General features: G+C 42.2%; 1 protein-coding gene across 8 annotated transcripts in view; it reads right to left on the minus strand.

Annotated features, from left to right (window-relative positions):
* ARVCF (ARVCF delta catenin family member) overlaps window positions 1-25,719 on the minus strand; it is a 448,905-nt gene that overhangs the window by 270,918 nt on the left and 152,268 nt on the right. The window lies entirely within an intron of this gene.

The following is a 25,719-nucleotide window of genomic DNA, read 5'->3' on the forward strand; positions in this document are numbered from 1 at the left end:
TCTACTCCACTAGAGGAGTTGTTCCCACCTAGGAGAAAACAGCCCGTTTAAAAACCACGTATCAATATCAGCAGCTTTGAAAATATCTTTTCTAGACAGTACAAGTCTTACAGCTTTTTTTCATGCTTGTGGTTAAACATTCCTGCTGTCTTGTAAAGGATATGACTGACTCCATTGCACTGTAATAAAAGGTGCTTTTCTTCCTACCTGAACTGAAAATACCTTATTAATATGCGGCTACATTGTTTGGAAATTCTAGTTTGTGCAAAACTCAGACATCTTCCACAGATCAAAAGGGCCACATATAATTTTAATTTGAAGAAAACATTTACCTTGGTTCAGTATCCCAATTCAGAGAAAGCTAATCCTGAACCAATATGGAGGCAAACAGCTACTCCAATAGTGCATCAGTTCTTCAGCTACTCAACTGACACACAGGTAGAAGAAAGAACCCCAAAAAGGGAAGTGGGGGGGGGGTCAGTGCTTTCCAATTAAACATTGTACAGTAATTATTTATTTGTAAGGCAGTAACACTACGTGGCCCCCAACAGAAAGAAGTTCATTCTCCTCAATGGGGAAAGGGCTGAGCTTTGAATGTTAATTTTAGACAAGTTTTAAGTTCAAACAAAAGGAGAGAGGTTAAGTGGTATTTATTTTACAACTAGACAATGCCCAGGAATTTCAGAGGTAAACCAATCCTCCTTGAGAGCTGGTGCCTCTCCAGCTCCATTCTCCTTCCCTGCTTCTTCGGCCAAGTGCACTCAGACCAGACAACTCCCCAGACCACCCTTCCTTGATTCCTCACATTCTACAGCCTATCCTCAATACTAGATACACACAGATGCTCCTTACAGTTCCACTCTATAGCCGCCTTCTTAGCTTTACACCCTGGCTGCAATCTGAAGGGAGGGAAGGTAAGTAAATTAAGGCCTGGTTTACACTACAGAGTTAGGTCAATGCAAAGCAGCTACGCCAATTTAATAAAACCATCTCCCCACACAGCACAGAGTCAGAGTTAATGTAGTTTAGTCAACAGTGCGAGTGTTGACACTGGTTGCTTACGTTGACCATTATTGGCCTCCAGCAGCTGACCCACAATGCCATACGCTGACTGCTCTGGTCACCACTGTGAACTCTGCTGCCCAGGGAACTCTGCTGCCCAGGCTACTTAAGGCCCTGTGAACTTTTGAAAATCCTTTTCCTGATTGCCCAGCTTGGTGAGCACACCTAGCAGCTCTCCATAGCCACCCAGCTGACCATGCTGGCTACATGCTCCAGGTGTGCTCCTGCCTAGAGTAGGCAGGAGATATTGGATCTCCTGGGCCTGTGGAGAGAAAAGGCTGTGTAGGCACAGCTCTGAACCAGCCGTAGAAATGTGGACATCTATGAGCAGATTGCTTGGGTTGTGGGGGGGGAAGAGAGAGAAAGATGAAGGATAAGGATAAGTGCAGGGTCCTGCACTTAGGACGGAAGAACCCAATGCACAGCTACAGACTAGGGACCGAATGGCTAGGCAGCAGTTCTACGGAAAAGGACCTAGGGGTTACAGTGGACGAGAAGCTGGATATGAGTCAGCAGTATGCCCTTGTTGCCAAGAAGGCCAATGGCATTTTGGGATGTATAAGTAGGGGCATAGCGAGCAGATCGAGGGACGTGATCGTTCCCCTCTATTCGACATTGGTGAGGCCTCATCTGGAGTACTGTGTCCAGTTTTGGGCCCCACACTACAAGAAGGATGTGGATAAATTGGAGAGAGTCCAGCGAAGGGCAACAAAAATGATTAGGGGTCTGGAACACATGACTTATGAGGAGAGGCTGAGGGAACTGGGATTGTTTAGTCTGCAGAAGAGAAGAATGAAGGGGGATTTGATAGCTGCTTTCAACTACCTGAGAGGTGGTTCCAGAGAGGATGGTTCTAGACTATTCTCAGTGGTAGAAGAGGACAGGACAAGGAGTAATGGTCTCAAGTTGCAGTGCGGGAGGTTTAGGTTGGATATTAGGAAAAACTTTTTCACTAGGAGGGTGGTGAAACACTGGAATGCGTTACCTAGGGAGGTGGTAGAATCTCCTTCCTTGGAAGTTTTTAAGGTCAGGCTTGACAAAGCCCTGGCTGGGATGATTTGATTGGGGATTGGTCTTGCTTTGAGCAGGGGGTTGGACTAGATGACCTCCTGAGATCCCTTCCAACCCTGATATTCTATGATTCTATGATTCTAAGCAGCAGAGCTGTGTGAAAGCAAAGGAGCTGCAGCAGACAGACCAGCAGGCCAAGGAAGCCAACAACTGATCCGGTGCTGAGCCACAGACCTGCTGCTTTTACAAAGAACTGCATACCACCCTCAGTGGAGACCACAGTATCACCCCCATCAGCACCTTGGATACTTTCAAGGAGCCCAAGTCACAGGCCCCTACTGTGAACAGCGAGGAGGTGGACAAAGAAGAGGAGGAGGAGTATGGGGGATGACAGGCAATCATGAAATCCAGCTGTGCAGCAAGCTAGGACCTGTTTTTGACTCCACCATAGTCCAGCTAGTCCCACCTGTCTAGCACTGGTGAGCCAGATGCAAGGGAAGGAACCTCTGGTAAGTATGCAGTTTACTTGGAAATTACAGGGATGGCACCCACAAAGTAGCAGGACACATCTTTTGATTTACTCATTTTTACTTGTGGTAGAAGAGGTAGTGGAACAACCAAGAGAGGCAGAGTTGCTATCTGCTTTTCATTCCCCTCTGCAGTTAGGCAGCGGGGGCCATACAGAGCAGTTTGTTTCTGTGCACCAGGAGGTCCCAAGAATCCTCCGTAGAGATCTCAGTGAAACATTCATGGAGATACTCCGCAATCCTCTGCCAAAGGTTTCCGGGGAGGGCTGCCTTCTTCCTTCTGCCGCAGTAGGATGCTTTTCCAAGCTACTCAGCGATTACGTCAGCCGGCACCACTGCAGTATACAGGCCGGGTGGCGTTGGGACACCAGCAGCAGCTGTGCTCTGCCTCTTACCCTCAGGATTGAGGTATCAGCTAAAATCATCACCATCTGGGGAGAACAGTGCCAGCATTCAGTTCCATTGCCCTATACAACTAGAATCATGCAACTGAACTATTCTCTCCTGATGTCCCCAACCCCCAGAGGGCCACACTCACCATGGCTGGTGACGTGACAGGCGCCATGCTCAATCAATCCCAAGAAGAAGTGAGCATGTAGTGTTACAACTTTTGGGGAGCCAGAGGAGTGAGTTCGGCATCTTAAGTTTTTATTTCTGTCATCAATACACTGACAATGGTACCTCTGTGTGTTGTGTCTGCAACTGCAGACATTACAGCCTTCATGGTCCCCTCCACACACACCCGGAATGCCTGAGCCAGATGCGGGGGGGCGGGAAAGAGGACTCGGGATGGCATATTTCAGGAGATCCTGCAAGCCAGTACTGCATCAGAGAACAAGCATAGGGCCTGGAGGATCACCCATGCAGACAGCCTGGAGAAGGATAGAGTGGAGAGGAGAAAGACGCAGGAAAAGAGGAGGGGCATGCAGCAGGACAGAGAGCAGAGATGCTGCAGACTCTGGTAGACTTGCAGGTTGAACAATCCCATGCTCGTCTCCATCTGCAGCCCATAGAGGACTCAATATTGGGACCTTCCTATACCCCCCTCAACATTCCACGTGACATTAGGGGTCGGTGCACTACCCCTACCACTGCACCTGGGGGGACATTAAAGACAATTACAACTTCACATTCACTGAACTGTGAAAGCCAGGGTTGGTGTGGGTATACGTGAAATCAATGTTCTCTCCCCTTCATAAGTTCTGTTCCCTTAATTTATACATTTTAAATTATTATTTTTATTGCCTGGTTCATGTTACAGAATAAAATTCTTTTTTTGGGAACAAAATTAATCTTTATTAGTTCACAGCATATGCTTGCTGGTGCTGAGCAGGTCTGACAGCACCTGATTATCTGTTACTGCATTGTGTCACACAACTCATATCATCATTCACAAACAATATTTATAGGTACATTGACAATGTTATATTCCTACGTACACAGCAATCAGAAGATGATTCATACCAGGTCACAAAAGAGCAAGGCCAGGTACAGCACACTACTGCAACACACACTACCCTGGCTCACTATTAAAATGGTGTTTCAAAGCTTCGCTGAACTGCATAGCTCCTCATTGAGCTCTTCTAATAGCCCTTATATCTTGCTGTTCAAATTCAGCAGACAGCTACTTCATCTCTGCAGAAACTTTTCCCCCTTTGCTTCACAGATATTATGCATGACACAGCACACAGCTATAACCATTGGATATTCTTCTCACTGAGGTCCAACCCTATAAGTAAACAATGCCAGTGACCCTTCAAACAATCAAAGGCATATTCAACTGTCATTCTGCACCTGCTGAGCCCGGAGTTGAAGTGCTCCTTGGTGCTGTCAAGGGTGGCTGGTGTATGGCTTCCTAAGCCATGGGAGCAAGCGGGTAGACTGGGTTGCCCAGGATCACGATTGGCATTTCAGCATTCCCAGTGATAATCCACTGGTCGGAAAAGAAAGTCCTTACTTGCAGCTTTCTGAATGAGCCTGAGTTCTTAAAGATGCATGCATCATTCACTTCTCTGACCAGCCCACAGTGATGTCGGTAAAGCATCTCTGGTTGTTCCATCAGCGCTTGCATTATCATAGACAAGTAACCCTTTCTGTTGACGTACTTGTGGCAAGGTGGATCTGGTGCCAAAATAGGGATATGTGTGCCATCTATGACCCAACTGCAGTTTGGGAACCTCCTTGCCACAAAATCATCCAGTAACTCCTGCACATGACTGAGAATCACAGTCCTGCATAGCAGGAGGTGACTAATGGCCCTGCAGACTTAAATGGTAACAGCCTCTGCAGTGGATTTTCCAACTTCAAATTGATTCCCGACTAACCGGCAGCAATCTGGCGTTGCAAGTTTCCACAGTGCAATTGCCACTTGCTTTCAACTGTCAGTGCAGCTCTCATTTTGGTGGCCCTGCGCTGGGGCGAGTTCAGCACACACATTCAGGAACGTGGTCTTGTGCATCCGAAAAGTTCTGCAGCTCCTGCTCATCATCGCAAACCTGCATTACGATGTGATCCCCACCAGTCAGTGTTTTCTTAGGTCCAGACCTGGCACTCCACCACCTCCAGCTGCTCTGTGAATGTCACCAACAACCTTGAATTGTTTCCCATGGCAATCTAGCCTCCAAGGCATTGTCATGTTGCCTATGGCGCCTCTTGTGGCTCTGCAAATCCTGCAGGATCAGGTGCCCCCCCCCAGGCTTGCAATGCTCATGCCGATCGCGCTCTATACAGCTCTATGCTTCCGTTAGAGATGGCGGATACTGAGGAGGACACACAGGTTTCTGGGATTTTGAAAAAAAGGTGCAAAAATTATGAGATGCAGACGAAATTATGGGATAGAGAACACTGCATTATGGGAAATTGCACCCATGCTCCCAGTCACTCTTGCATGACTTGTTTTGCTCCCATCAGGCATTGCTAAAACTTCCCAAAGACCCTATGCTGGATGGTGGAGAGTTGCCCAGTGGAATACCTACCCACAGTGCACTGCACTCTGCATTGATACAAGTGCTCCTGGTGACTACATACACAGCCAAAACAAGCAGCCGAGTATGTGGCTGTTGTATGCTAAAGTAACTTAGGTAGACATGATTTTATAGTGTAGACATGGCCTAAGTTATCTTCATCTGAAAAATCCTGAATCCTGTAAGGCTGGCTGTAACCAAGTAAAGATTAAAGAAAACTACTTTTATATTTGAATTTTTTTAAACGTTCCTGTTGATTTTAATGAAAAATGAGTTTGTATCCTAATTTCTCTTACTTCCTGCTTGTTAGCAATAAAATGATGCCCTCCATTGAATTAGCTGGTTTATTACTGTCTACTATTAATTTTTAAAATAAGAAGCCAAGTCATGGTTTGTCTTCAGTGTAACCTATAGCAGCAAAAATAACTGAGTTAACAGATCGGTTATTTCTCTTCCCTCAACTTTTTCCTTTTTTTTTTTTTTTTTTGGTTGCTAGATGAGTCAACAGGAAGAATGGTACGGTGGTTAGGTCACAAGCCTAGGTCTTGGGCGACCAGGATTCATATCCTTGCTCCACTACAGACTTCCTGTGAGGCCTTGGGCCACTTAGGGAATTGAGGCACAGAGAGGCTATGTCTACGCTGCAATAAGACACCCAGAATTGGCTCATGTCAGCTGACTCGGGCTCAAGAGCCTGAGCACAACTGCCTACATTGCAATTTTGTAGCCCTGTGAGCCTGAGTCAGCTGACACAGGCCAGCCACAGGTGTTTTATTGTGGTGTAAACACACCCAGAGACAATAGCACTTCCCTATTTCGTAGGTGTGTTCAGTCACTACATACATTAAAGGCTGTGAGGCATTCAGATACTATGGCAAGGGGGGAGCATATCAGTATCTAAGGGTATGTCTATACTACCCGCCGGATCGGCGGGCAGCGATCAATCCAGCGGGGGTCGATTTATCGCGATTTAGTCTAGACGCGATAAATCAACCCCTGAGCGCTCTCCCATCGACTCCTGTACTCCACCACCACAAGAGGCGTAGGCACAGTCGACGGGGGAGCGGCAGCAGTCGATTCACCACAGTGAAGACACCGTGGTGAGTAGGTCTAAGTACATCGACTTCAGCTATGTTATTCACTTAGCTGAAGTTGCATAACTTAGATCGATCACACACACCCCCCTCAACGGAGTGTAGACCAGGCCTAAAAAAGAAAAACTTCTAGTGATCATCAAATTTACACAATCTGCAATGTTTTGCATTTTTTAAAAAGATGACAATTTCTGTTGTTTTAAATACAAGTCTAGCTAATTGTTGAGGTTTCTTTAAGCATAAATATAGGCCTATAAATCTGATATTTAGGTATGGTAAAGACAGGTTTTACAGGGAGAGCAAGTATCCAAATGTCCCTTATTGCTGAACTACTTACACATTACATCTCGTAATAGTGTTAGATCCAGAGTAACAATCATTATTTTATTAGTGCAGTAAAAACTAATGTGGTACCAGTAGAACAATAGTAATGATATCCAAAGTAGATATTGCTGTGCTGCTGGCTGGCTCCCTGCTTCCCATCCCATCTTTGGGAGATTTACCAGACATAAGTAGAAAAGAGGCGGTTTCTGAGAATTGAAAGGTAAAATCTAACAACATATACTGGCAACTAAATAAATAATCTCAGTTTCCTGGCTGTGTAAGATGTCCAGCAATCCAACTGCCTCCTTTGCAAGAATCCTCTTTCAAAAGTCCCTGTGTTATTTCCACTTCCAAAGAGATTGAGCTCTCTGATGTTGGAATCAGTTTTGAGAGAAGTCTGATTGGCTTTCAATCTCACTTACACTACTTTCTGTTCCGTTCTCCATCATTTGGTTACTTCTCCTCCCCTTACTCTACAGTCCATAGCCTCTGCTGAATAACAACTTAGCTGATAAAATATTCACTCCAACCTAACATGGCATTCACTTTAGTGGGAACTGGATCAGGTCCTAAAGGAGGAAGAGGAAAAAGCAAGACATGTCTAAAGTAAGAGAAAAGCATGATTCAAGATGAGAAGAGTCACGGTTGCCCTGCATAACCCCCCAAAGAGTCGAGGGATTTTTATTTGGGCTCATCTGTGTCCCAGAATAACATTCATGTAGGGCAGGGGTGGCCACATCTGGGTATGGAAATTGTATGGCGGGCCATGAATGCTCACAAAATTGGGGGTTGGGGTGTGGAAGGGAGTGCGGGCTCCAGCTGGGGGTACAGGCTCTGGGGTGGGTCTAGGAAAGAGGAGTCCAGGATGCGGGAGGGGGCTCCAGGCGGGGATTCAGGTGTGTGTGTGGGGGGGGGTGAGGGCTCTGGCTGTGGGTGCGGGCTCTGGAGTGGGGCTGGGGATAAGGGGTTTGGGATGCAGGAGGGTGCACCGGGCTGGGACTGATGGGTTCAGAGGGCAGGAGGGGGATCAGAGCTGGGGCAGGGGATTGGGGTCCAGGAGGGGATCAGGGGTTCAGGCTCTAGGGGGCGCTTACCTCAAGCAGCTCCCAGAAGCAGCGGCATGTCCCCCTCTCCGGCTCCTACACAGAAGTGCAGCCAGGCGGCTCTGTGCGTTGCCCCATCCGCAGGCACCACCCCTGCAGCTCCCTGTGGTTCCTGGCCAATGGGAGCTGTGGGGGCAGCGCTTGGGGTGGGGGCAATGTGCAGAGCCTCCTGACTGCCCCTATGTGTAGAAGCCAGAGGAGGGACATGCCGCGGCTTCTCGGAGCCATGTGGAGTGAGGCAAGCCCCCGACCCCGTTCCCCAGATGGAGCAGGGCAAGCCCTAGTCCCCGCTGCCCGGCGGAAGCTCAAGGGCCAGATTAAAATGTCTGGAGGGCTGGATGCAGCCCCCAGGTCATACTTTGCCCACCCCGATATAGGGAGTATACTCTACCACGGATCAGAATTAGACATGTGGATAGAGCAAGTGTAGGAAAGGCCAAATTGCCACTGCATCCATCCTGTGGATAAACAGAGGACATCAGTTGCCAGGACTCCCAATCTGGCATTTTAAAAATCAAACCATACTCAGGCCTATTGTGGGGGTCTTTCATTCTTTTATGCTGGCTGCAACAGCACATGGCCTCTTTTGGGAAAGGCATTTCCTCACTTGCCATCCACTAGACTGAAAATGTAGTTAGTTGTGTCTACAGAAGACCTGTAACACCAGAGACTTCAGAGGAGTTCCTTGTCATTTACACTGCTGTAGTGTGAGGTGAGAAATCAAGCCCAGAGTCACTGCCAGCCTGGAGCTTGTTGATGCTCATTATTATAGCTCGGAGTCCTTTTTCAATTCTTGGCTGCTGTCCATTTTAATGCCTGCGTGCACACACACAAAAGACAGACACACACACACACCAGCTCAGAGCACATGACACTTATTAAAATAATCTGTACTTCATTATTAAAATGCTATACTTAAAATCCACGATAACATCAAATATCTTACAGCACTCAGATGAGAAAGGTGGAGAAAAACCTTTAATGGCTTTTCTAATTGCTTGTTCTCTCTCACTTGTAACTAATTACCACAGTCACACTGTTTCAAGATTCTTAGGCTTTTTACATTCTCTCAACCACAAACATCTACAGTATTAAAAAAAAAAAGAAATTAGAGACAATTAAACCATCCTTGTGACAACTAATGCAAATAAATATTTTCAGGCAGAAGAAACTACCAGAACATCAAAATGCCCTGAATTGCAAAAACGACGGGCAAATAAACATGTATGCCTTAAGAACATGTTGTCACCTTCAATGCTCTGTCCCAGCCTAGACCTCTGCCTTCATCTCCTCCTACAACTCCTTACTCTGTCCATGCTTGTTCCCTAACTCCAGTATATGGTTGCTTTTATATTAAAATAGCAATAAAACAAGGAAGAAGGCCCATAATGCAGATGTTAAGGGTGAGAGCTGTTATTACCAGTAAATTGTATATAAATATTACATAAGAAGGGAACAAAAGCACATCAGCACACATATATGCCATAAACAAGAACCATGGCTTTTTAAAATGTCAGGACTTAAAATGCACAGCGGCCTATAAAATGTCACCAAAGTCATTACTAGATGGCAGTGATGTAAATCATGTATTAAGGAAATGCCATCTAAATTAAGGTTGGAAAACTAAATGCACCTATTTTCTATTGTAGATTCATACAGTAATTTGCTGAAACAGTAATTTTGAGTTTACCATATTTCTACCTTCAAGGAAAATTAAAAAGCTGTCTATAACTAGAAAAGCCAGCACAAAACAATGTTTCATTTTAATTTAATATGACACCAGCAAGTAAATTTAAACTAATCCTAGGCACTAAAGAAATTGTCAAAGATTTTTGTGCATTTGTAATTTAAGAAGCCAAAACATTTTTGTGCTTTTTAATACTACATGAGGACAACTTCTTCCCAACATGGAATGGAAAGCTACTCTACAACAGACAATTTCTGGATATTTTTATATCTAAAAGGCAACATTTCCAAATTTTGTTTTCCAACATGCCATACAGATTAGCAACTGTACACAATTTGGAGATTTGCAAAATCCACTGAGTAGCCATAATTTATAAATTTTTAACTATTTAATGCTAATATACAATAATCTTTCTGTGAAGAAACTGCTGAAGGCTGAGATTATCATCTTTGTAAGGTTACTGATTACAAACAGAAGACATCTAGAAATTGAAAAGCAAATAGATGTTTCTTGCATAATGTACATGGGACATAGTAGTGTTTTAATAACCAAGTTCAAATAATCAGATATAAAAACAAAACTGTGTAAACAAGATTGCTAAATAAATCTTGAGAGAGGCAATTAAACTATACTTTAATATCTTTTCTAAGAAAATGTAATTTAAATTTTACAACCTAATATGCACAAGGGTTCATCAGGCCCAATTAAATTAAAATGTAACATCTGATCACCTTTTATGCAAATTTTTAAAAGAAGTTTTATTATACTATATGCTAATATTAAGTTTCATTTAATTTAGTTGATGAATTACTCAATTTTGATGCCCAGTAAATATACCCCAATCCAGAAATATAATTCTTCATGGTATAACCAGACCCTTCTATAGAGGAGCACCACAAATGTATTACATTATCTGGAAGGATCACTTTTCACTCCCATTTAAATTATAATTAAATTTTAACCCTGAAAACTTAAAAAAAAATGTGAAGACCCAGCTTTGGTGGTGCTGTAATTTAGTGCCAATAAAGTTCTTAAGGAGTGAAGGAGGCTCTGGTTGCAAATAGTTGGTTATATTCTCCAAAGGAGAAATTCTTCTTTGTAGACCTGTTATTATTTCAATGGGAGTTTTGCCTAAGTAAGAATTGCAGGATCAGACTTCTAATGACTATGTAGCAAGTTCAGGCCAACAACACTGAACATCAGCAGCTTTCATATATGGAATTCTTTTTCTCTTTACCAAAGATGTGTAAATAAGAGTTTGTCAGTCTGTATGAGCGACATTCTGAATTCCTGCCCATCTCACAAGTAGACCGGCCTTGCGCAGCATGGATGTCAGCCTGGAGTGTGTAGCACATAAAAGGAACATACACTCCTTGAGGGGATTTTGGCTACTGGACCTGTGTAGTTAAGGACCCAAAGGTACCGGAGGGACTTCAAAAGTCATGGGGCCAACCAACCAAAACAGGCCAAATCTGAGTGGCACTGCAACCCTGTGCACCAGGAGGCAACATGATTCACCCACACCTGGACTGGCCACCCTTCCATCATGACACCCAGCCCTCTATAGTAACAGAGGTGTGGCCAAGCCAAGTTTGAGTGAGTGGCATTGCAACCTGGTGCCTTTGGTTCACAGTACTGCTCAAATTTGGCCCACTCGCCCCTCCCTCATGCCAGCAGGTAAGGGGCTCCATTGTTATGCCACCCAGTTTTATTCAGGTGCCCAGAGGGGAGCCCAGGCTGCCCCGCCCTCCCCCCCACCGCCTCATTGTGCCCCTTTTGGGTTTATGTTCTCAAAAGTGTTATGGAAAAGTCCCCATTTAAACAGGAAAGCGTGAATTGGCTTTTTACCCTCACCCCCACCACAGTTCTCCCCCTTGTCTCATGTGGGCTTCTGCCTCTGTTCCATCCCAAACCTAGCTCCCACCACAGCATAGAAATTCCCATGGAGACTGCTCCAAGGCAAGCAGGACATGCAAAGTACTCTGAGCTAACTTCAAAAAGTTTGTATCTTGTCTTGGAAGAACATTAAGATCTATCAGACTCCCACTCCCACTCTTTTCAACAGTGAACCCCTGCCCCAAGCTTCCCCTTCCTCCAGCAAGCCAAGATCCCCTCTTTACCCAGCTATTATACTCCAGTAACCACAGGCCTCCCCTCCAAATGGTGATACACCTATACCCCAGCCCTTCATACCTTTGAAGATCCCACTGCAGAACTTAGTAGTTCTAACTGACTTTCTGTTCAGCATATACTGAGCTGTGAAGCAGAACCAATGTGTAAAGGACAGATAGGAGGAGGGCACCAACGCCATCTTGAGAGGTTGTAATCGGGAAACAGTGTAGGTTCATTCAGGAAACTATTAAGTCTGTGCTTATATAAGCACGCCCATTCCTAATCACAGTGTTTTTGATCTGAAATGAATTACTCATATGCCATTATAGAAACATCACCATGTGGAAGTTTTAATAAGTAACAACTTCCAAACAAATTAAAAAAATATACTTGCCAAGAACATGCAGCACTGAAAATCATTCTTCTTGAACATACTCTCCACAGAATGTCACATTCAATCAGGTTTTGTCATGAACAGTTAGTCAATCAATAAGATAAATTTACCACTTGCAAGAGACCTGAGTATAAATGTTTAATTTTATCTTAACAGCTTACATATTTCTTTGCTCTTTTCAACAAAACTTCATCATTTAAAACAGCTTGCTCAGATCTCAACACAAATATAACACTAGGGCCATAAATTTCAATTTCAATATAAAAATTACAGTAAGTTTGTAGAATATAAATAACAAGTCATGAAGTAGATATATGATTCATGGAGCTCTGCAACAAAGCCAATCATTCACTAAAAGAATAATAATTCTAGTAACTTTTAATCTTCAAGATATACAAAAACACAGTCTCAATATGTGAGAGAAACAGTTGTTTTACACAATCAAATTCAATTTGAAAAGTTTCTGTTGAGGATCAAATACCACTTTAAAAACATTGTTTTAAATTCACTGTGGAAACTGCACAGCTTCTAAATTACCCCAGTAGTATCCACTCATCCCCCCAGCAGGAAAAGCCTTCTCTTTTGCATGGCCAGTTGATTTCCTGGTGAGCAAAGGGCTTTTAACTCCAACCCTACTCAGCTCTTCAGCCAATCCAGAAGCCCAATTGAGGTTTAGGGCAGGGAAGTGGCTTCAGAGCCTGGCTCCCTAAATCAGGATTACTGCCCATGCACTCTGGCAGTACCAAGCTCAGGACAGATAGAGAATGAGAAGGAGAGAGAACTAGAGCGGAAGGAACCAAATAAAAATGTCAGAAGTGGACATAGGAGGGAGTGAAAAGGAAAGAAACAAGTTGTTTAGTTTTAGGATGGATGACCAAGTTCACCATTGACTGCAGGAGGCAAAGCTCCACTGATTCCAGCAGTGAATTCTGCCCACCAGTGTATTTGAGTTTCTTGCAATTAACAAGCCAATTCACTCTAATGTCATTAAATTGGTAGCCAAATTGAATCATTGTGGCCATTTCAAAAGGTTTTGATAAGGAATAGTAAGATTTCTCCTAAAGAAAATGGGAAATGTAATATATTTGTGTCACCAACTATTCAGATAATTTCTTTGAAAGATTTACTGTATAAGTAAAGACAAAAAGTAGGAAGAGGCTTCAGATATCTCCTTCAGAAAACAGACTTCTCAAAGCAATCTGGATTTTTCAGTAGTAAACTCGAAAAAGGAAATCTCTGCAACAATTTTAATTTACAAAGAAAACTGTGATTTCCAATCCATTCCTTATTGTAGTCTTACAACACAGATTAGCTGCTATAAAACCATACAATGCTGTAACAATTGCATTATAATTACAATAACCAGAAGCACTCTACAGTCAACATTATCAGATGTTTCTGTGTTTATCTGACATCCTTCTAGAATTTTAATTATGCTGTACTGGCTGCCAGTGGCTAACGTCTACCGGCTTAGCAATTAAGCTGGCAAGGTCTCAACTCTGAAGAAAAGGCAGCTACGAGATATTTTATTTTGATGGATTACTTCTTGCTTAAAATATGTACTAAAGATATCAAGTTCTTTTTTTTCCATAGACAAAAGGAAGAAAGGACTCCACAAATTATCTGGGGGGGGGGGGAGAACATTTGACAATTAACAGCATTTTATGAGTTAAATTTAAAAAGCCTGCCTTACCTTAAGAACTGTATTCTGTTTCAAAGTTACATTAGGACTAAGTAATATTATTAATAATTATAGTCTACAATATGAGCTATACAACAATAGCATTAATTACTATTACAATAGTACCTAACAGCTCCAATTAACTTAGCCCCCCACCCATACTATACATCATACAAAAACATAGTAAAGAGGTGGTCCCTGCCTTCCCATTATTTTCTAAACAGACAAGAGACAAAGGGTAGGAGAAAAGAATGCAACATAGAAGCAGAAGTATGGAAAATGATGCAGAGAGATTAAGAAGGTGCTGAAGGTCAAAGACAGGCATAAATTGAACCCAGATTTCCCAATTCACAACCCTGCCTTAACCACAAAACCATCCCTTTCTCTCTAATAAAAAGTGATAGAACAAGGCCTCAGCCTAATTGCCACCTCTTATAGTTATCTTTGTCAAGCAGCATTTTTGAGCACAATTGAAGAAAACAGGAAATGAACAGTTGCAAAGCTGTTATCAAGGCAGTGGAATTCACCTCACTTTTTCAAAGGCCAGCTGGCCTATCTTTAGTGCCAAGAGTGAGTGACTGTGTGTATGTGGTGGGAGAATGGTCAAATCAACATGAGCATCTCCATGGAGGAACACAAGGAGTGCGGTGCTTGTCACACAAGGACCTTTATAGAAATGAGTCCCGGTTGGACCAATTGCAAACATGTCAGAAGTAACGAACAATTATAAAATCAAAAGATGGTGTCGATAACTGTGAGCTGGATCATTTCAAGTGCCCTTTCCAAACTCCCCATAAAGTGTTGCCTGGTCAATCATATTACTATCAGGGGAGGATATTCTGCCACTGAATTCTGGGCAGATAAACGTTACAAGCATGTGAAAGTTGTCATCCAAGGAACAGAGAGATTATATTAGTTTCATTTATTTAACACAAAAAAGATGTGTATGTGTATATATACTAATTAATATATATATTAATTGCAGGAAGAGTTTTTCCTTTGTTTTTTGTTCAAAAATAATCTAGAAGGGCATATTTATCAACATTGACCGGAAAGGTGATGTGACATTCACATAAAAGGGAGCAAAGCAGGCAAATTCTACCTTGGACTTCTTCAGTCATATGCACAGAGCAGCATTCCACTAGCACAGATTAAGATCACTAATATAAACAGTCCTATGCAGAAAGGTGAAAATTAAAGGTGAAGTGCGGTAGCACTCTACACTGAAAAACAATGGCCAGAAAAAGGAATTATAAATAGCATCCAACCCACTAAGCTCCATGAATGTAAAAGAAATGGCTAGATAGATACATAAGGAAAGAAGAAATGAATCATTTATAGTTGCTGTAGATCAAAGTTTACTAACCCTTACTGACAAACCGAAACACATACACAACAAAAGAAAGCTTACTAAAAGAGAATACACTCAACATATTTGTTTGTGTTCCAAGTCCAGAACGTGTGTAAGCAATATGTTTCATTTCTAATATGTTCAAACTGCTGGGCAGTCATATTGATTATTGTAGGCTACTTAATGGGAAGCTATCACATTAAGACATTTGGCCTAGCTTTGTTCAACTACTCTTTATAACAGAAGGAGTTACTAAAATGGATCAGGATATATTTATTCCCAGGTATGCAAATATCCAGATCTTAAAGAAATAAAATACGGGATCACTGAAAACATGATATTGATTGGACAGTTAAATTATATTATCTACTGAAAAAAATACATAAACATTTCTGGTTTTCTAACACAGGGGTTCTCAACCTTTTTCTTTCTGAGGCCCCCCACCTACCCATGCCCTAAAAACTCCATAGCCCAGCTGTGCCACAACAACTGTTTTTCTGCATATAAAAGCCAGGGCTGGTGTTAGGGGGTTGCAAGGAAGGCAACTGCCCGGGGCCCCACACCATAGGGGGAACACAAAGCTAAGTTGCTCAGGCTTCAGCTTCAACCCCAGGTGGTGGAGTTTGGGGCCCCAGGCTGCAGTCCCACATGGAGGAGCTTTGACTTTCTGCCCTGGGCCCTAGCGAGTCTATTACCAGGCTTGGTGGACACCCTGAAACCTGCTCGTGGCCCTGGAACGCTGGTTGAGAACCACTGTTCTAACAGATTCTCAGGTTAGGCAGTTCAGTAGCTATAGAATTATGCACATCTGTTGGGTTAAACAACAAAAGGAGTTCTAACCATTCATTTAAAAGGTCAAAGCAACATTACTATCTGTACCATATGTGTACGGAAGCAGGAATCTGAATACCTTGAAACAAACATAAGCAGCGGCATTTGCTAAATTATCTCATCTACACATTGTATTATTCATTCTGTAATAAAACTCAAAGGAAATTTACACTAAAATCAAATTACAGAAACACCACTACTCCACTTGGCCAGTGCCCGTAGATAAGCAAAGCACACATCTGCATACACTATATTCAATGGGTGAAAAACAGGTCATCCCTATCCTCCCTGTAGTACCTTGTCAAATGTATAAGATTTATTTTTTTTAATGGACACAGCCTGAAGTTTGGCCTATGTTAGTATTGTAAGTCAATGGCAAAGATGGAATAAAACCCATTCCTCCTGATTCCCAGTACAGTGCCCTATCTATTGGACCATACTGCTTCCTTTCCCTTGATTATGGATGTTATCTGATATTCATTATCTAGTTTACCTTTACAGATGTAGGAAATTTATTACATTCTTGTTGCAGATATTTTTAAACTATTTTCATAGGATCCACAAGGTTTTGTGTTCATCTGCTGGGCCAGCTATAGGAGAATAAATTAACAAACCATATTCTTAGAGCTGTGCTAACCATGATTAACCTTGTTAATCTCAAGGGTTTGTTGATTTCTTTACAAAAAATTAGGAGGAAAATCTTTCTGCTAAATTCACAGAACTGATCAGGAAAGAATGTGTTCCAGGTTCTGAGAGGATACAAAAAACAAGAGTAAAAAAATAGAGTTATTAGAATACTTGCCAGTTCTCCTTTAACTATCAAATCACAGATCACAGGAAAATTAGCAATTATAGCAAACTGACAGTAGCTACCTTCAATGACAGCCTGATCTCACTCTGTCCCTAACACTGCATTTTATTAACACTGGAGACATGAACAAGAGATGAAAGACCTTTGAGAGACCAACCTAGCATTCAAGTAAATATCCAGATGCTAATACTGAAAAGTGCAGCACATGCCAGAAAACCTAGCATATGAAACTTGCTGATACAAATTCATCTTCTGAGTGGGAAGAACACAGCAAAACTGGCAAGGAATGAGCCTAAGGGATCCATGCTTTCACTCTGTCAACAGAAGCAGCAATGCCAAGTGAGAATTGGCAATGTATGCCTATGCCAATGTGCATTTGGAACTAAAGGTAAAGATAGTGTCAATAAGAGCCTGAATCGTTGTATTTATCCCTTTGAGTGCATTTCTGTCATGTGGCTGTTACAAGAACTTGCCTAGAAAGAGTATAACAAGGTTTGTAATAAGTAATTGAAACTAGAGATCTTCTGAGGATATCACTTTGGTACCTGATTCAGCTACTATGGAGACCACAGCTAGAAAAGAATACACAAGCAGGAAAAATAGCCAAGTGAATGGTTATGGCAAGATGCAGTTGATGCCATCCTACTCCACAACTCTGACAGGAAAGAAAAGAGGTGATTGCATAAGAAAGAAGAATTGGAAAATAATTCTTAGAAAAATCCACACCCTTGTCGCTATAACATAGCAGATGAGTTCTTCAAAGATGCCTAGGCTTATAGAAAACTATTAATCTCAATACAAACTAGGCATTCAAATCACACAGTTTTGAAAAAATCTCAGCCTACAATTACTAGGAACACTTCTTTCATACCAACAAGAGCTGGGCATGTGCGTGAAGAATAGTGTCTGGCACTTGGGGAGGAGGAGTAAATAGAGACAGTGTTAATATTGCACATGCTCCCATGGTATAATGACCATATTTCTAATGATGAGCCAGTTTCGGCAATGCTTGATATTTTTTAAACTTCCTAGTTTAAAATAATATATAGGCATAGAAGAGGTTTGTTTTCAAGAAGCTGCCTGGGTTTTAAGCCACATGATAATTATCACATAGAATTCTGTATGATTCCTGCTAAGTGCTCATATAACGACAAAAATCCTGTTTGTCTTAATTATACAAGTTGTTCTGGGCCAAGGTGTTCGAAGCACCGCAGGCCGGCAGGGGTACTCTGAGAAAACGAGACCCACACGCAGCTAAGCAGCGAATTATTGGCTTTATTGAAGGTTAGTGACAAACCCGCTACGGGGACGCCAAGCGTTGCTGTCACGGAGGCGGAGAACCCAGCACACCAGAGCTTTGCCTGGGACGGAGTCCGACGAAGGGGCAACCAGTGAGCCATAATAAGCAGTACACAGAAACAGCTCATGAATATATAATTAGGTACTTCCCTAAAGGGGCTTTCCGCTACTTGGCAACGGGCCATGCAAGGCAGACAAAACCGGCCTAAAACTGGTTAAAATTGGTTCCCCATGTCCTACAGTGACCGGGCGTCCTCGAGAAACCGGAATTTCCCTAGCTAGGCCATAACAAAGTCTTCCGCAGTCCCTTACACAAGCAGTACCAGAGACTGAAAAAGGAGTACTTGCTCAAGTGAGGTGAGCAGGATTCAGTCTATTGTCTGGGAAGGCTATAGGTTAGTCATTTCCAGTCTTCCCTAATCTGTGATATCCCTGGGCACTTAAATATTAATGCAGATGGCTAGATATTTAGAACCACTTTTTCAAAGTAACCTCTTATTTCGGGTGCACAAATTTAAAGAAAATTGGGCCCAATTTTCGGAGAAATTGAGCCCTTGCAGTTACCACTGATTTCAGTCAACGTTGTGGATGTTCAGCACTTCTGAAAAATCAGGTCACGTGGGTGTCTCCAGTTGGACACTCAAAATCAGAGGCCACTTTTGAAAACGGGTGTCAACACATTACATGTGGGTTTCTTGCAACTGGAAAGACATCTCTTGGTAGAGAGACATTGAATGCTGAAAGGGGGAAAAAACCCAAGTAGTTTAGCACTACCAAATTCAGAACCTATATGGAAACAAGCTTCTGATCAGTAAATTTTTTTCACTAACTTGCCTATGTATGTGCTAGTAGTTTCGTTCTGAGATTTAACAAACCATGGTTTGGGCTCAGAAAGTAAGCAAGGTCTAAGTTTCCTTGTAAAGGCAACAGATCCAGATCCATTTTGGAGCACACTTTTTTAAATTAAATTTTAAATGAATAAACCATAGTACATCATTTGCAAAAGTACATGTATCAAATATCAAAACAGACTAACTGGGTTAAATTTACTGTTGGTATAAATGCGAGACTCCAATGAAATTAATGCAAAGCAGGGTGAGTTTGAGGAGGATGTTTCCATACCTAACCCTGGTTCCTGCCAAAAATCATGGTCTGTCCACATTCCCCCCATGACAAGAGCCATGGAAGGCCATTCTAGGGTAGGACCTGGGGTCAGGAAACATAGTTCACATTTTAATGCACACACACTGAGCTGGCAATGACCCCTGCCAGCTGTCTATCAAAACTATTTCATCTAAGCATTTAGACCACATTCATCACCATAGTTCCTGAGACTGGTTGTGATCCTGGCAGGATTAATATGTGTGGAGCTAAAGATGGTCTGAACAGATGCACATTAGCAAGGCTTGAAGATTGAATGTGTTCATCAGTTTTGAGGTCATTTATCTCACCTGCTGGCTCAGTATTTAGTACCATGAATACATGCTAGCTCTTTCCTTTTGTTCCCCTAATAAAATAAAAAGTTAAAACACAGGTCGAAATAACAAATAAAGGCATGGGATTTGTTTGAAACTGTGGGGACATCATGCTGCACCGCTGATTTGTCTGCTCTGACAGGCAGAATATTGAGATTTACAAGAGCCTTGCTGTCCAAGAACACTGCTCATTACATTTCAAACCCACTCCTTGCTCACAAGAATGCAGCAGGTAGTACGGAGGGCAGTGCGCACAAAACAGAAACAGAAGTGGCAGATCTAATTTTAGTTCTGCCCGCCCTGACAGTGTCCTTTTAACAAGCATCAAGTGTGATAAAACTGATGAATAGGTCTAACTGTCAAAAGTATGGAAGCAATAATTCTACTGCACAGATCTGATTTGCATCTTAAATATTTATAACCTTCAGATTTAAGATACAGTATGTGGCTGCACATCTGTTCTTCTAATCTGAATGAACACCAATTATTATAAACAGCTAAGCAATTGCAAGTAATAGTGTATCGTTTCATGACTGTGGTGGAACTTTGCAAGCAGGTTTAGAATATCTCTAGCAACTTCGCCATTAGAAGACCCCATCAAGCTATTAATGTGCAGATGCAAGTTCTCTCTTACTCCTCCTACCTGTTACTGTCCATTTTTTGTGGCATCACAGGTGACCTGTAGTGAAGGAATTACGAGTCCAGAGACATTGGACTGGAACCTCAACCTGACAGCAAGATGCTGATTAAAATGGGGTAAATATCTTCATGCAAATAGTTTGGAAGTGAGATAATGAATATTAATTTTTATTTACAGCCAAGATGATGTCACAGGCTCTAAGTGCTTTACAAGTTTTAAATATAGAAAATAAAATGGATACTATGAGTATAATATACAAGATAATGATAATATAACAGTCATAGAATCTCACAGTTAGAAGGGACCTCAGGATGTCATCTTAGTCCAACCCGCTGCTCAAAGCAGGACCAATCCCCATTTTTGGCCCCAGATCCCTAAATGGGCCCTTCAAGGATTGAACTCACAACCCTAGGTTTAGCAGGCCAAAGCTCAAACCCCTGAGCTATACCTCCCCCCTACAAAAGTGACATGAAACTTTACCATCCAAGGCACAAAATCTACCCACCTGCACTTTACCATGATGACTGATGGTAATGCAAAAACTAATGATATTTTACTTGTCTGTCAAAAAAAATTTAAATCACCTTAAGCGAGTGGGAGCACAGAATTTTGCAAGGCTACAATATATCGGACTGCCCACACAATGCCACAGTGCTAATATTTACCCATCATAAGAATAAAGCAAGCTGCCAGAATCTCTAATCCTCAACTCTCTCCTTTCTCCAAAGGATCAATGGGGGAAAAAATAGATGGGCTTTGCACTGTGCCTGGAAGAAATGAGGAAAACAAGTCACTGAAAATATGTTTATACTAGCTGGCTCTGTAAATAAAAGTATAAAAAAAGCTTCTGCTCTAATAAATTTGTTAGTCTCTAAGGTGCCACAAGTACTCCTGTTCTTTTTGCCGATACAGACTAACACGGCTGCTACTCTGAAACCTAAGTAAAAGTAGCAACCATTCAGTAGAGTTTTGATAATTCTGTATAAATTTTGGCACTGTCCTTTAGCATGCATTAGGGTTTCCACTCTAAATATCTATTTTCTGTAATTGAGAGCTGTGGCACAAATTCCCTTATAGCAGGTACATGCAACATAGTTAAGGATACGATTTAATCACGGAGATCACAGAAGTCACGGATTCTGTGACTTTACCAGACCTTTGTGACTTTTTCAGCTTCAACGGCTTCAGCTGGGGCCAGAGTCAGGGCTGTGCACCCCCACCCCATGGCTTTGGCTGGGGCTGTGCTCCCTCTTCCTACCACCTGCGGCTTTGGACAGGGACGGAGCTGTGTGCTCCTCCCCACCTGTGGCAGTGGGACTCAGGCTTGCAGTCCCCCCCAGCACGCCCACCATGGGGCTCCAGCTGTCACTCCTCCCCCCCTGCCCCACCCCTGTTATTTTTAGTAAAAGTCTCAGAAAAGTCACAGGCTCAAGTGAATTTTTTTTAATTGTCCACAACCTGTCTGAGACTTTTAATAAAAATAAATGTCACAAAATCTCAACCTTAACCATAGTTATTACAATATCTTTGACATTTGGAACCGAACACTGTTGTCTTCCCCCAATTCTTACCTAGACAGAAGTCCCACTGAAGCCAATGGGAAATTTGACTGTCCAAGGATGGCATGATTTGGCTCTGAATGTGAATTCAAAGAAAATTCACCCAAAGCATTATGACTTAAACCAATAAGAGGATGGAAAATCCCAGATAGGGATCAAAATTCTAATACAAAGGCTACAATGGACCCTATCTTAATATTACTCTGCTGTGCTCCACTGTGTTAAAGTATTAGAGATTTGATCCTTAACTGTGAATTTCAATCCTTTTGTTGGTCGGAGTCAGAAATTTAACATCCCTTTAATGCAGGTATTTTTTTAAAATATGAATTAATATTTCACAGTGAGCCTTTGAGATAAAAGGTTCAGTAGGAAGGCTTTTACTGGTTCATCTGCCAATATTGGGGGATCCAATGTTCAGCAAATGAAACCCATCCAACTGTCATGGAAATCCAGAGTCATTCCAAAGAGTCAAGCATTAAACTACAACTTGACTTCCTGGGAACAAAGGTTTTATTGGTGCAATTTACTGAAACTGTCAAGTTTGCATAAATTAAGCTGAATGGAATCACAGTAATGGCCCTGTTGCTTGAAGCAGTGCTCTGCCAAGATTTTAAAAGGATTTACTACATGAATGTCTCTAAAGAGAATAAGCATTATTTTGATATTCTTAACCTGTTAGGTCGCAGGATATGCTTCAATTCCATAATAAACTCATGCTTTTGTCAATTTCTGTTCAAAGTACCAGGCCTTCCCTTAGACAAAAATTATTAGTGCTGTAGCTTAAATGTAGCTTACAAAGCTCATTCAGACTTCACGCATTTTATAATTACGCATCTGCATGGAGATTGTTTAAAAAGTAAGAAATGGATTATCCCTCAACATTTGCTAGGTGAGCCAATCAGGAATTTGCTATCCAAAATAGGAGGTTTTTTGCCTAACAGTCAAATTTGCTGGATCATGATTGGCTCCCCTCCACATCACCGCTTGCTGAAAAAAATATGTTCACATAAATCTGTGAGCACAAAACTGTCTCTTGGTCTACTAGCCATGACCTGAGTAGGTCACTAGACTTTTTGCAATAACTCCATGAAGGGATTACGTGGGACCTACTACAGGAGAAATGTTTTAGAGATTCGTTATGTTTTTTTAAACTGCTCCACAGGTAAAGTGGCTGCGGAGTTTTCCTTAAGCCAAATTATAGCCGTAGAACTACAGTATGGCAGAAGAATCATTTGGCATCTGGGTTCTCCAGCTTCTATGCAAAGGGCTAGAGCACTTAGAATGCTGGGAGAGCAATTCAGTCCCCAGGCAGCTCTGAATCTCCTTCTGGGTCCCTCCTCCGTCCAGCACTCTGCGGTACCGGCCATCAAACCACCTCACTCATCCCCCAGGGCACTCTTCAAAAGCCCTCATCCCAACATGCTGCCCAAGGGGAGGAAACATCAATACTGTTGCACTTTCTCCTTCTAACCTGCTGCAATAAGCACGCCACTGCGGGCGGGCAAGTTAGTTACACCTCTGAAAGTCATTAAAGGCAACAGAGTTGCACAAATGTCAGCGAGGGCAAAATTCAGCCTACAAAATCCATATTACTGGTGATGTGCAAAATGTAAAGAACCCAGCCTGACTTTCAGAGCATAGGCTCTGTTTCCAGGGTCTCACAGGTGAACATTTTTATGTGTAATCTGGATATGACTGAGGCACCATAAACATAAAACTCCAAAATGTCTTCTTAAACCATCACTTTTCAGAGATAACTGTACTTGAGTCCATGCTTGTGAATCATTCTGAGGTGAAGAACACAATAGAATTAGAAGTAGTATTGGTTCATAAATGTCCCACTGTGATATCCTCCCCGCAACAAAGTGAAATGATTGCAAGAGCAGATAATATGTTTTTGTAGGGCAGATTGTAGCACAATGGTAAATAGCACCTACAATTCTACCTTCATTTAACTGAAAGTGTGCAATAGGATAAAAGTGTGAAGTAGGATAAAAATAATGTACTTCACCACTTCTGAAGTCTGTCATCAATCATTTCACACCTGGGCCAAAAAGCAAACATATCTTGTAAAGACAACTGGCATTTTGTTAGCATTCCAAACTGACAACTCAAGAGGACAATCAACTTGCTGAATTCTTTGTCAAAGCTCCCCTCTCCCCCACATAGGTTGCTATCAGAAAGGCAGGTGCTAAAAGGCAAGTTTAAAATACTTAACTCAAAAATATCATGGCACATGAGGCACACTCCACACTTGGAGAGTGGAAGGACATTTATGATTCCATCCATGAAGGAGAACCTAACAAGTGAATATTAAAATTTTATAGATATAAAATGTTTTATATATAGTAAAACATTTTGCATTCAGAGCTTTTTCCATCCAAATATCTCAACACACTTTACAAAGGTGACAAAGTTATCATCCCCGTTTTATGACAGGAAACGGACACACAGAAAGGTTAAGTGACTAGCCTCAAGGTCACATCTATAGAAAAGCTGGAACTAAAATCATTTTGTGATCTTCACTTCCAGGCTGCAACCCTGCATCACACTGCCTCCCAATGAACAGTATGATCCCTAACTTTTGTAATGAAAAAGCATATTTATATCCAAAGGATTCCTAAGGCAGGGATTATGAACCTAAGCATGTAGTTCAGTGGATAGCATACTGGACTGTAGGTCAAAGGATCTGGGATCTTTTCCTGGTTCTGACCTGCTATGTGACATTGGGCAAATTACTGCACCTGTAAAATGGGAGTTACTTACCTTCTGTGACAAAGTTCCTCCTCTACCTTGGTGGGTCTTGCACTTATTGGCGGATTTGCTCGCCTTGGAGCTTCACGGCAGCCCTTAGCTTGGCCATTTTTCTGAACCCACAGCCCAGGTCGACTCCTCCTGTGTCTGACCAGGAGTTGGGAGGATTTGCGGGGAACCCGGGCCCAACCTCTACTCTGGGTTCCAGCCCAGGGCCCTGTGGAATGCAGCTGTCTAGAGTGCCTCCTGGAACAGCTGTGTGACAGCTACAACTCCCTGGGCTACTTCCCCATGCCCTCCTCCCAACTCCTTCTTTATCCTCACCATAGGACCTTCCTCCTGGTGTCTGATAATGCTTGTACACCTCAGTCCTCCAACAGTCCGCATTCTCACTCTCAGCTCCTAGTGCCTCTTGCTCCCAGCTCCTCACACGCACACCACAAACTGAAGTGAGCTCCTTTTTAAAACCCAGGTGCCCTGATTAGCCTGCCTTAATTGATTCTAGCAGCTTCTTGATTGGCTGCAGGTGTTCTAATCAGCCTGTCTTAATTGTCTCCAGAAGGTTCCTGATTGTTCTGCAACCTTCCCTGTTACCTTACCCAGGGAAAAGGGACCTACTTAGCCTGGGGCTAATATATCTGCCTTCTATTACTCTCCTATAGCCATCTGGCCCGACCCTGACACACTTCCTTTAGGCACTTTAATAAAAAGCACTATTTTAGCACTAAGTATTATTAAACATGGAGGAAATATCAAAGGAACAGATAAAAAAAGATGCCTGCAAAATTTGCATTAAAATTCAAACTCCTGAATAATGGAACACATGGGCCCATGCAGTTATGGTTTCTTACATACACAATTTACTATGCGCATGAAGGTAGAGAGATTTAAATGGTAGCCAATTTTGAAGTATGCATTGCCTGAAAAATGAGAAAGTGAATCTGAATAAAATGGTTATAAATAGTATAATTTTGGAGTAACCATATCAGATAAACATATATGCATATTTACACTAACTGGTATATTTCAATTTACAATGAT

The sequence above is a fragment of the Chelonia mydas genome, chromosome 15 (genome assembly GCF_015237465.2).
Source record: "Chelonia mydas isolate rCheMyd1 chromosome 15, rCheMyd1.pri.v2, whole genome shotgun sequence".
NCBI classification, from domain to species: domain Eukaryota; kingdom Metazoa; phylum Chordata; order Testudines; family Cheloniidae; genus Chelonia; species Chelonia mydas.